Consider the following 11,010-nt stretch of genomic DNA (forward strand, 5'->3'; position numbering starts at 1 on the left):
ATTACCGTGAGCTGAACAAAGTGACGATCAAGAATAGGTATCCTTTGCCCAGGATCGACGATCTGTTCGATCAGTTGCAAGGAGCGAGCTACTTCTCCAAGATTGACCTAAGGTCAGGGTACCATCAATTGAAGGTCAAGGACGAAGACGTGCATAAAACTGCGTTTAGGACTCGATATGGTCACTTCGAGTTCCTAGTGATGCCTTTTGGGCTCACCAATGCACCTGCCGCATTCATGGATCTCATGAATCGCGTTTGCAAGCCATATTTGAATAAATTTGTCATTGTTTTCATCGACGACATCCTTATCTACTCGAAGAGTCAAGCTGACCACGAAAAGCATCTTCGATGTATCCTTAAACTGCTTCATCAAGAAAAGCTTTATGCCAAGTTCTCTAAATGTGACTTTTGGCTACGAGAAGTCCAGTTCCTTGGACATGTAGTCAGTGAGCGTGGTATCCAAGTAGATCCCGCTAAAGTTGAAGCCGTCATGAACTGGCAGGAGCCGAAGACACCTACGGAAATTCGCAGTTTCCTAGGTCTAGCAGGATACTATAGACACTTCATCGAAAACTTCTCGAGAATTGCTGCACCCCTAACTTCTTTAACTAGAAAGAAGGTAAAGTTCGATTGGGGCCCTAAGCAGCAAGAAGCTTTTGATATCCTCAAACAAAAGCTGAGCAATGCTCCAGTGTTGACATTGCCAGACGGAATGGAAGAATTTGTCGTGTATTGCGATGCATCGCACACAGGAATGGGTTGTGTGCTTATGCAGAGGGGCAAGGTGATTGCCTATGCTTCGCGACGATTAAAAGTGCATGAAAAGAACTACACCACCCACGACCTGGAGTTGGGTGCCGTTGTATTTGCACTAAAGCTATGGAGGCATTACCTTTATGGCATTAAATTCGTGATCTATTCTGATCATAAAATCCTCCAACACCTGTTCAATCAGAAAGATCTGAATATGAGGCAGCGACGCTGGATGGAAACTCTGAACGACTATGACTGTGAAATAAGATACCATCCAGGCAAGGCCAATGTAGTCGCAGATGCCTTGAGCAGGAAAGAAAGGGTGAAGCCAATACGGATCAATGCCAAGAGCATTGAAAGAAAGAACAGTCTGAATGAACGATTGTTAGCTGCACAGAAAGAAGCTGTGTTGGAAGCTAACTATCCAAACGAAAAGCTAGGGGTAACTGAGGAGCAATTATCCTATGGTAAAGACGGAATTCTGAGATTGAATGGAAGGATATGGGTTCCTGTTTATGGAGGTCTTCGTGACGTTATTCTTCAGGAAGCCCATAGTTCCCGATATTCCGTTCATCCTGGTGCTGATAAAATGTACCAGGACTTAAAGGCAAATTTCTGGTGGATAGGCTTGAAGAAGTCTATAGCCACCTATGTAGCAAAGTGCTTGACTTGTGTGCAAGTAAAAGCCGAGCATCAAAAGCCGTCAGGCTTGCTACAATGTAACACCTCGAATTTTTGTGTCCAATAATGTGTTAACACGTGTCATTTGTTTACACGTGGCATTGATGTTAAATAAAGGACTAATTTTGACAAACCTTGAAAGTATAAAAATTCGAGGGTTATAAATGTCAACAAGGGTAAATATACTGTATAGTAACCCTAAATAATGCTTGAACCTTCAAACGAATGAATCATAGATCGTACGGAAGCGAAGCGCGGAAGAAAGTGAGAGATTACGAGCTACAGGGGTTAACTGTGTCAACATGTTTAATTATACCTCTGAGTGACCCTTTAACGTTCCCAAGGCTTCGTAACAGTATTATACGCTCACTAGAATATACTGTATAAATTCCGCGAAGTTCCGCTTTAAAACGAGAAAGATACGATCGAATTCGTATGAGAAGGATTAAAAGCGTCAATAATGAAAGTTAAGGCTTTCAGAATAATTAAATAAACTAACCAGGGACTTAACTAAGCGAGTAAATAACATGAGGCCCTTAGCAGTAAATAATCAAGGGCCAAATCGCAAAGTTACCCCTTCGAAACCCGAAAGGTCAAGTTAATGATTACTAAAGATTTCATTAATAATTACTAAAGATTTTGTTATTTATTACAAAGATTTAGTCATCATTACAAAAGATTTAAAATCTTTGAAAAATAACCCTCTCGCGGGCCGCGTTGCGTTTTGGGTTAAGTTGAGGCGGGCCGCGAGCCTCCTAAATTGTACGCGTCTGATGTTGAACTCAGGCGACCCGCGTACAAAGTGCATGGATCTTCCATGCGGGCCGCGTCAGGCGCCCAGATGCAGAAACATGCTCAAATTGGCTGTTCAGCCTTCTAAACGCCATGAGATGCATTTAAACCCTGCCAATTGGTCCCTAAACAACCCCTAAGCATTAGGAACTCATGTTGGAAGGTTGTGGATAGTTGGGGGACTTGTGTGTCAAAAAGTTGTGGTGAAAACTACTATAAAAGGCCATATTAAGTTCACAACTTAATCATAACTCAAAACAACTTCTCTGATCATTTCTGAAGCTCCCAAGACTTCTTCTAGCCATCTAAATCGTGCTCAAACTTCTGTAAGTTGTTTAGAACATTTGGAGTTTAGTTTTTGCTTAGTATATAGCTAAAAATTCAACCGTCGTAACTACGGTTTGGCTTCGATATAACTCCTAAATAGCTCAGTCATATCTCGAATCAAAAGTAGTTATAAGTTGGTATTTATGTGGGTAATAAACCTCTGAAAGGGTTCCCCACGATCACCACTCTAACTATGTCAAAAATCGAGTCAAACGAATGCATAAAAAGTCAACAGAATTCCATTTTAACGATTCTTGCATAATCTATGATATAAATGATATGAAACCTGTTTTGATATTCATAAAACCTGATAATAAGTTTATAAACTTGTTTACGCTCGTTTGGTTCGACCATTTGCTATATTAACCCGGTTCGGAGCCGAATGTCGCAAAAGTTTGACTTTTGCTTTGACTTCAGTTCTGACCCGTTTTAGTGAGGTATAAATATGCCTTAGGACTCTCTTAGGACCAGGTCACATGATGGTATAACCCTCTATGACCGGTTCGTGGTTGTCCGAGTCTTTTACGCATTTCCGCTAATTACTTAAAAGTTGACCGTAACGCCCTTTATAAATTTTAACGAGATTTTCGGACATGTGAACGGATCATGACCTTGGTTACTGAATTCTAAACATGTCCCTAAAATTTTATGTCAATCCGAGGTCCAGAATAAGAGTTATGCCAATTAGCGCAAATTACGAAACTTTAGTAATTAAATAGCGCAATTAGCATAACGCCTATCTAAACCCGGATTTCGACACCAAAACTTTTACTCGCTGATGTAAAATAATATTTTGGGATTTTTAAAAATTTTTAATTATTTTTACCTTGCTCATAACCTGCGGTTATGGCTACGGTTCGGTAAATACCGAATATGCCCTTTTCGGCCATAAATCGAGTTCTATAAGGTCTTTTGACCCGATTCCAGTTGCTACTAATTTTAAATAATAAATAAAGTATTTTGGACTTTATAAACTGTTCGGGAAACTCAGATTTCCTGTAGAACTCGAAAAAACCCTTTAAAAATCTTTAAAATGACCGAAAAACCCCTACGGGGCGTATCACCAACTTAAACTCGTTTCGGGCATCACGGAAGGTATCCTACTGATACCACAACCTCTTTAAGGCATATTGAATTAGGAAACAAGCGTAGGACTCTCACGGTTACCCGTTGCGCCTATTGCGCGCACGGTTCGGCTTATGTAACTAGTTTACATAATTTAGCCGAAACGGGTCAAACTATATTGTTTTAACCCCAAAATCCAGAGTATAATTGTTATACCCATATGAAACAAGTCTTCAAACTTGTTGGGTCAAAATCACACTCCATTCACGGTTTTCGCCTTTCACGCGATTAAACCGTAACAATTCTTTAAGACTAACCGGTCTAAGCTTAGGCTTAATTAAAGACCCGTTAGCATTCTAATTGGTTATTTATACCCTCGTTCCAGACTAGAGCCTTCCGGTAAATTGTACCTACGCTTACTTAAGTGAATACGGCTGAGTTATTATTCTTGCTATTTTAAGACATGAGCTAGCTCAGGTAAATACTCTTAACTTATTTCCCTATACGGGCTTGGGATACGGTATAATAATACCGCTTGGTCGGGTATTGAATATTTAATCGGATTGTGATTAAATTATTGAGGTAACCCGGTTTGATCTGTATTGTTTGAAATAAAAGCCTTTAGGGGTTAATGACCATGTCCCGGATATCCTTGACATCATTGTATTATAAAATGGTCACGTCTTATGCACGGGGTGTAGGCATACACCTGACCGCTGCATAAGGGAAACGGTATCTCACGCTCAGTGGGCCTATACTTGTGACGTGTCTGTTAATCTTGACTCGGTTTCTATATCGGGCCCTGAACGTACAACGGACATGTAAATCTGTATACAAGATCATAATTATGATTGTCTCAAGTTATAAAAGATTAATTTTGCCTCTGTGCATTTTAATCAAAGTGTCAAAATAATTTGTGCCTGGTGCATCTAAATCAATTTCCCTAAACTCTTTTCAAATGAGTCAGTTGAGTGTATTTACCAGTGAAAACTGACGTATTTTCAAAAGTCTAAGTGACAGGTACAAGTACGTAATAGGCTGGGAGCTGCTCAGGACATTAATAAGGAATCTTGCAAGTTCTAGGCGTCTAAAGTCTGTTGAACAATTTCTTTGATTTGATTCACCTGTGGATCCTTTACTTTCCGTTGTAACACTTGATATTATTTCATCTTCGGAACGTAATATATTTATTTTTTGCTTCCGCTGTGCATTCATATATTGTGTGGTTTGACTATATTGTTGCCAACTACGTCACGGTAATCCCCCACCGGGCCCACTGGTGAGACACGTGGAAATCGGGGTGTGACAGGTTGGTATCAGAGCCAACATTGAGTGAATTAAACACTATCCTTATGTGTTTAATCTCAATGACACAATTGCACATATCCGAGTCTAGACTTAACATAGGAATATTCTAAATTCTGATATGGAAATTTGCTTCCAAATTTTTATACGTCGCCAAGCGAAGGAGCTGTAATAGGAAGTCTCCACATCCGCAGTCTTGAACTGCTGAGCTTCGTACCGCGACCATGATGAAACGTGCAACCAAGGAGAAAGCATTCAGGAAATGAATGAAGAAGAAACTCCTCTTGCTGAAGATCGTTTCCTTAATAAGTCTTTATAAGAACATATTTACCTTTCAGTCCCTTCGAGGACAACATTCTTATTTTCGAGTCCCGCTTAGGGCAACCTTATATTTTTATTTTCATATAGTGGAATGATTAAATTTAAACTTTCATTCTAAACAAGAATATTAAATAAATGGAAAATAATATTTCCTATTGTAGGATCTACCATTATAATAAAATGGCAAAATCTAAAAAGGGCAAGACCTAGCCACGTGTCATTGTAAAGATCGGGCCAAGATGGTAGTTCCATAATTAGATTCAGATCCATATTTAACACCTCAATTTAAAAATTGATCTGCGATAATTATTAATTAAGAATCTTAAGTGTGAAACCTAGCCTTCGGGTCAATTATAAGACCGGGCCAAGATGGTAAGACCTGATTAAAAGATTCAGAATTCCAGTTAACCTCTGTGATCATGTTAACATCCATGGCAGATGTGATTCGTTAAAAATCGCACGCGTCATTCCTATAAGAGAATCCTTCTATGGATTCCAAAACCCAAATTAGTGATTTATAAATCATGGGTTAAATCGTCAATAAAGATGATCATTTTTAAAAACATCCATTAGTGATGTAGTGCCTACGGGCCAAACTTATTAAACATCCATTAGTGGTGTAGTGCCTACGGGCCAAACTTATTAGACATCCATTAGTGATGTAGTGCCTACGGGCCAAACTTATTAAACATCCATTAGTGATGTAGTGCCTACGGGCCAAACTTATTAAACATCCATTAGTGATGTAGTGCCTACGGGCCAAACTTATTAAACATCCATTAGTGGTGTAGTGCCTACGGGCCAAACTTATTAAGACATCCATTAGTGATGTAGTGCCTACGGGCCAAACTTATTAAACATCCATTAGTGATGTAGTGCCTACAGGCCAAACTTAATAAACATCCAATAGTGATGTAGTGCCTACGGGCCATACTAATTGTCATATAAGGCAGTGGTAGTCTATGACTCCCTGTCAGAAGAAGGTAATGAACTAGGTTCAAACCTCAAGGCTTTGATTCTCTGAAATCCTAGCTTATAAATTATAAATGTCCTAGTGACTAGGCCTATTGTGCCAGAATACCTTCATGCTGTGATTCTCTGAAATCATAGCTTATAAATTATATATGTCCTTATGACTAAGCCTGTTGTGCTAATAGATTTAAGGGCCTTGATTCTTTGAAATCATGGCTTATGATTTAAAATTTGTCCTTGTGACTAGGCCCTCTGCGCCACCTTAATATCCTTGATGTTTTATAACTAGGATAAATTATAATGAAGATGATAATTAAATATAACTAACAAATTAACCAATATGGTTTATATTACCATGGTTAATAAATCGTTTAAGACGATAAAACTGTAAGAGCTTCCATATAAACCTTGCCCTTGTTTGATTTTATGTAGCATATAAAGCTACATGGCTAGGTCAAAGGAAGAGAACAGTCACTCTCTGGATAACCGCGATGATGAAAGGATTAATATAACCAGAGGAGAGCTTCGTACATTGATTGATTCAGCAGTATCTAAAGCTGTAGAGGAGCGATTTAGGGAATATAGTGAGACTAATAGTAAAGCCTCATCTATACCTCACTCTAAATCTGTCCCTAAAACTCATTCAGAGCCTCATAACGAGCCGTCCTCTAAGAATGAAGGACCAAAGAAGGATGACGATCGTCATTCATCAAATGAACACAGTGTTCCATCCAAGAAGCGAGTGTTCGATAATGAACAACGTACCAAGTCTTGTACCTATAAATACTTTGCTTCCTGTAAACCCCGAGATTTCACGGGGGAAAAGGGAGCAGTAGATTGTATGACTTGGTTGGAAGAAATGGACATGGTGGTGGACATCAGCGGTTGTGCTGAAAGGGATGTAGTAAAGTATGTATCCCAATCGTTCAAAGGAGAGGCACTGGCATGGTGGAGGTCTCTCATTCAAGCTACTGGGAAGATCCCGCTCTATAACATGATATGGGAACAGTTTGTTACTCTCATTAGGGAGAACTACTGCCCTCAACATGAGGTCGAAAGAATCGAATCGGATTTCTTATCATTGGTTATGACAAACTTAGATTGTCAAGCTTACCTCACCAATTTTAACACCCTGTCCAGACTGGTTCCTTACCTAGTAACACCAGAACCCAAGAGGATTGCTCGCTTCATTGGGGGTTTAGCCCCAGAAATCAAAGCCAGTGTTAAGGCTTCGAGACCTACTACATTCAGGTCAACAGCAGATCTGTCGCTATTTCTCACACTCGATATGGTTAGAAACAAGGCTGCCAAGGCCTCTGAAGATGGAAAGAGAAAAAGGGAGGGTGAGAATTCTCATCGCTCCGATAGGAGGAGTACCAGGTTTAAAAGAGACAGCCAGCAGTCGGTTGAGAAGACCAAGTGCGAAACCTGTAGGAAATACCACCTCGGGAAATGCAGATTTGAATCTCAGCCTCTACCGTGTGGAATTTGCAAGTCTCAGAAACATAAAACCTTGGAATGCAAGGAGTTGAAGGATGCAACCTGCTACGGTTGCAACGAAAAGGGGCATATCAAGACCAACTGCCCTAGGAATCAGAAGAAGCCCGAAGGAGCCGAAAGAACAAACGCATGAGTCGTCAGGATGAACTCCCGGGAGATGGTACAGTATGATAAATATATATAGCAGGTACCTTCCTTATCAAGCAGTTATGCAGAAATTAGTTAATACTGGCACACATAATTCTATAATGAGTCATAGTTGCTGAGAACTGTTGTCTCCGCCTGTTTAGGACTTCGATCATTTAATACGAGATGGAAAGTTGTCATTGATACTTAAGAAAACGCTCCAACAAATCCTATATTGATGTTTGTATCTATTAGGAATCACTCTTTTCTGATATCCTTATGGCAAGCTTTCAAGCTATCCAAAATTCATCAACATAATAAAGACAGATGTGACGTTTTGATCCCCTGTCAAAAAGATGATGAATTAGGCCCAAACCTTAAATGCCATTGATGGTCTTTCGTGACCTAGGCTAAACATAATGAATATACTAAATAACATTCATTGAGAATGTTAGTAATATATTAGCCCATATGGTCTATAAATACCATGGTTAGTATGTGTTAAGGCCATCAGGATAAAGAATAGCGGTTGATGGATTGCAGCTAAGAAGTTATTTTTATTGGTGTTAGGGACCGATATCGAAAATGGCAAACTCAGATGAGACAGCCGTCGATCGTGTTATGAATGATGTGACACATGCAGATGATGCTACGATTGTGAGCCTTAGAATTTCCGAAGATGTTCTTCAAACAATGATAAACACAGCGGTTGGGAAGGTTGTGAAGGAGGCTGTGAAAATGTTCAAGGAGCCCCATGCTACTCACTCCAAATATTATATAGGACCACATTTCCTTACTCATAAAGAGGACCTTGTTCATACCTCAAATGCCAAGGATAAGCTAAAAAGAAAAAGGGAGGAAAATAACTCCCAGAGCTCTATAAAGAAGAACAAACAAAAGTCCAACCAGAAACCGGTATGCAAGACCTGCAAGAAGTGCCACTATGGGAAGTGCAGGTTCGAACCAAAATCCCGATCACCACCAAAGGTATGTGGGATCTGCAAATCGGGGGAACATACAACGTTGGACTGCGGGGACATGGAGAATGCAGTCTGCTACGGCTGTAATGAGAAGGTCCACATCAAGAACACGTGCCCTAAATATGTCAAAGGAAAAGCGGCTAAAGAAGGAAAGCCTAAGAATGAAAGCGCCTAAATACCTGAGCTAGTTCATAAATAATGGTCTCAGGTACTTTCCCTATCTTTTTTATCAGAAATATAAATGCTAAGAGTTTTATTTTGGATTGGATACCAATAAACCCTAAGCTTAGCAAACTTTATTATTATTCGCAAAGTATAACTTACCAAGGAAACCAAATTAACCGATTCTTCTGGTATCGGCAAGAAATCCTTCTGAAAAATCTAAAAGTACTTTTTCCTCGCATAGAATACAACAACATATGTTATTTTCATATATTTTTCTCATTTGTTTTTCTATCGCCTGCGAATGCCAAACTATGTTTGATAAAAGTACCATATGAGGATTGGCGTATTCTAGTGTGTCCCATAGATTATTTCCATGCCTGATCAGTATGGAAGTTTAATACATGGAACACCTGAGATATCCCAATGGTCATATTGTCCTAATGTCGACTAGTAGTATTCAAAGAAGATATCCAGAATGGAATTGTCCAAATAAATGCTCCCGAATTTGGAATTCGTGGACTAATATGTGTCACTTGTTTGGCACAAACAATAATGAATGAACTGGAGCCTGAGATATGAAAAAAAAAATCTCGGTAGTCTCCCTGTATCTAGATTATCTTCTCATAAGTTTTCCCTGCTTACCTCCTGGAAGGCAGGTAGAATTAATATTAACATCCCGCTGTGGGCTGGAGTATTACGAAAACTCCATACTGCTTATAGAACAATCAAAACCTTGATTAAGTAAGTTTTAAGACATAGGCTCATATAGCCTGATTCAATATCCTGAAGGTTTTATGTTATTAAATAAGAAAGACGGTTCATATTGCTTATATATTAATGACCGCAACCCTAATTAAGCAACAACTAAGAATTGCCATAAGATGCCCAGGATCTAAAGGCAAATTGTTGGTGGATAGGCCTGAAAAAGTCTGTAGCCGCTTATGTAGCCAAATGCTTGACTTGTACGCAAGTCAAAGCTGAGCATCAAAAGCCGTCTGGCATGCTACAACAGCCTAAACTTCCTGAATGGAAGTGGAAATGTGTAACAATGGATTTTATTACCAAGTTACCCAAGACAAGGAAAGGAAATGATACGATATGGGTTGTAGTTGACAGATTGACTAAGTCAGCACACCTCTTACCCGTCAAGGAGACTTATAGCTCCGACATGTTAGCCCAGTTGTACGTTGCTAAGGTTGTAGCCTTGCATAGCGTACATGTGTCCATTATCTCTGACAGAGATATTAGATACACATCGCATTTTGGAAGAATTTCCAACAATCTTTTGGGCACACGTTGAATTTCAGTACGGCTCATCATCCTTAGACTAACGGTCGGAGTGAACGTACTATTCAAACGTAGGAAGACATGCTACGTGCATGTGTGATCGATTTGGGTGGTAGTTGGGATAAGAACCTACCGTTAATCGAATTCTCCTACAACAATAGCTACCATACCAGCATTAAGGCTGCGCCTTTCGAGGCATTATACGGTAGAAAGAGTAGAGCGCCCGTCTGTTGGGCGGAAGTCGGAGATGTCCAATTATCCGGACCAGAGATAGTGTTCGAAACAATGAACAAGATTGTTCAGATTCGTGACCATCTCAAAGTTTCCCGAAATAGGCAGAAGAATTGCGTAGACCCAAAAGCGTAAAGCTTTTCACTTCGAAGTAGGTGATAAAGTGTTGCTTAAAGTATCACCCTGGAATGGGGTGATGCGTTTTGGTAAGAAAGGCAAGCTAAGCCCGAGATACATAGGACCTTTCGAGGTTATCGAACGTGTCGGACCGGTTGCCTACAAGTTGAACTTACCAGAAGAGCTCAATGGAATTCACAATGTGTTCCACATCTGCAATCTCAAAAAGTGCTTCGCCGATGAATCATTGGTGATTCCACACACAGATGTGCATATAGATGAGAGCTTAAAATTTATAGAAAAACCTTTGTCGCTTGAAGATCGACAGGTGAAGAAGCTTCGAAGAAAGCACGTACCGATTGTAAAGGTCAAATGGGATGCTCGTAG

The sequence above is a fragment of the Helianthus annuus genome, chromosome 17, assembly GCF_002127325.2.
Source record: "Helianthus annuus cultivar XRQ/B chromosome 17, HanXRQr2.0-SUNRISE, whole genome shotgun sequence".
NCBI classification, from domain to species: domain Eukaryota; kingdom Viridiplantae; phylum Streptophyta; class Magnoliopsida; order Asterales; family Asteraceae; genus Helianthus; species Helianthus annuus.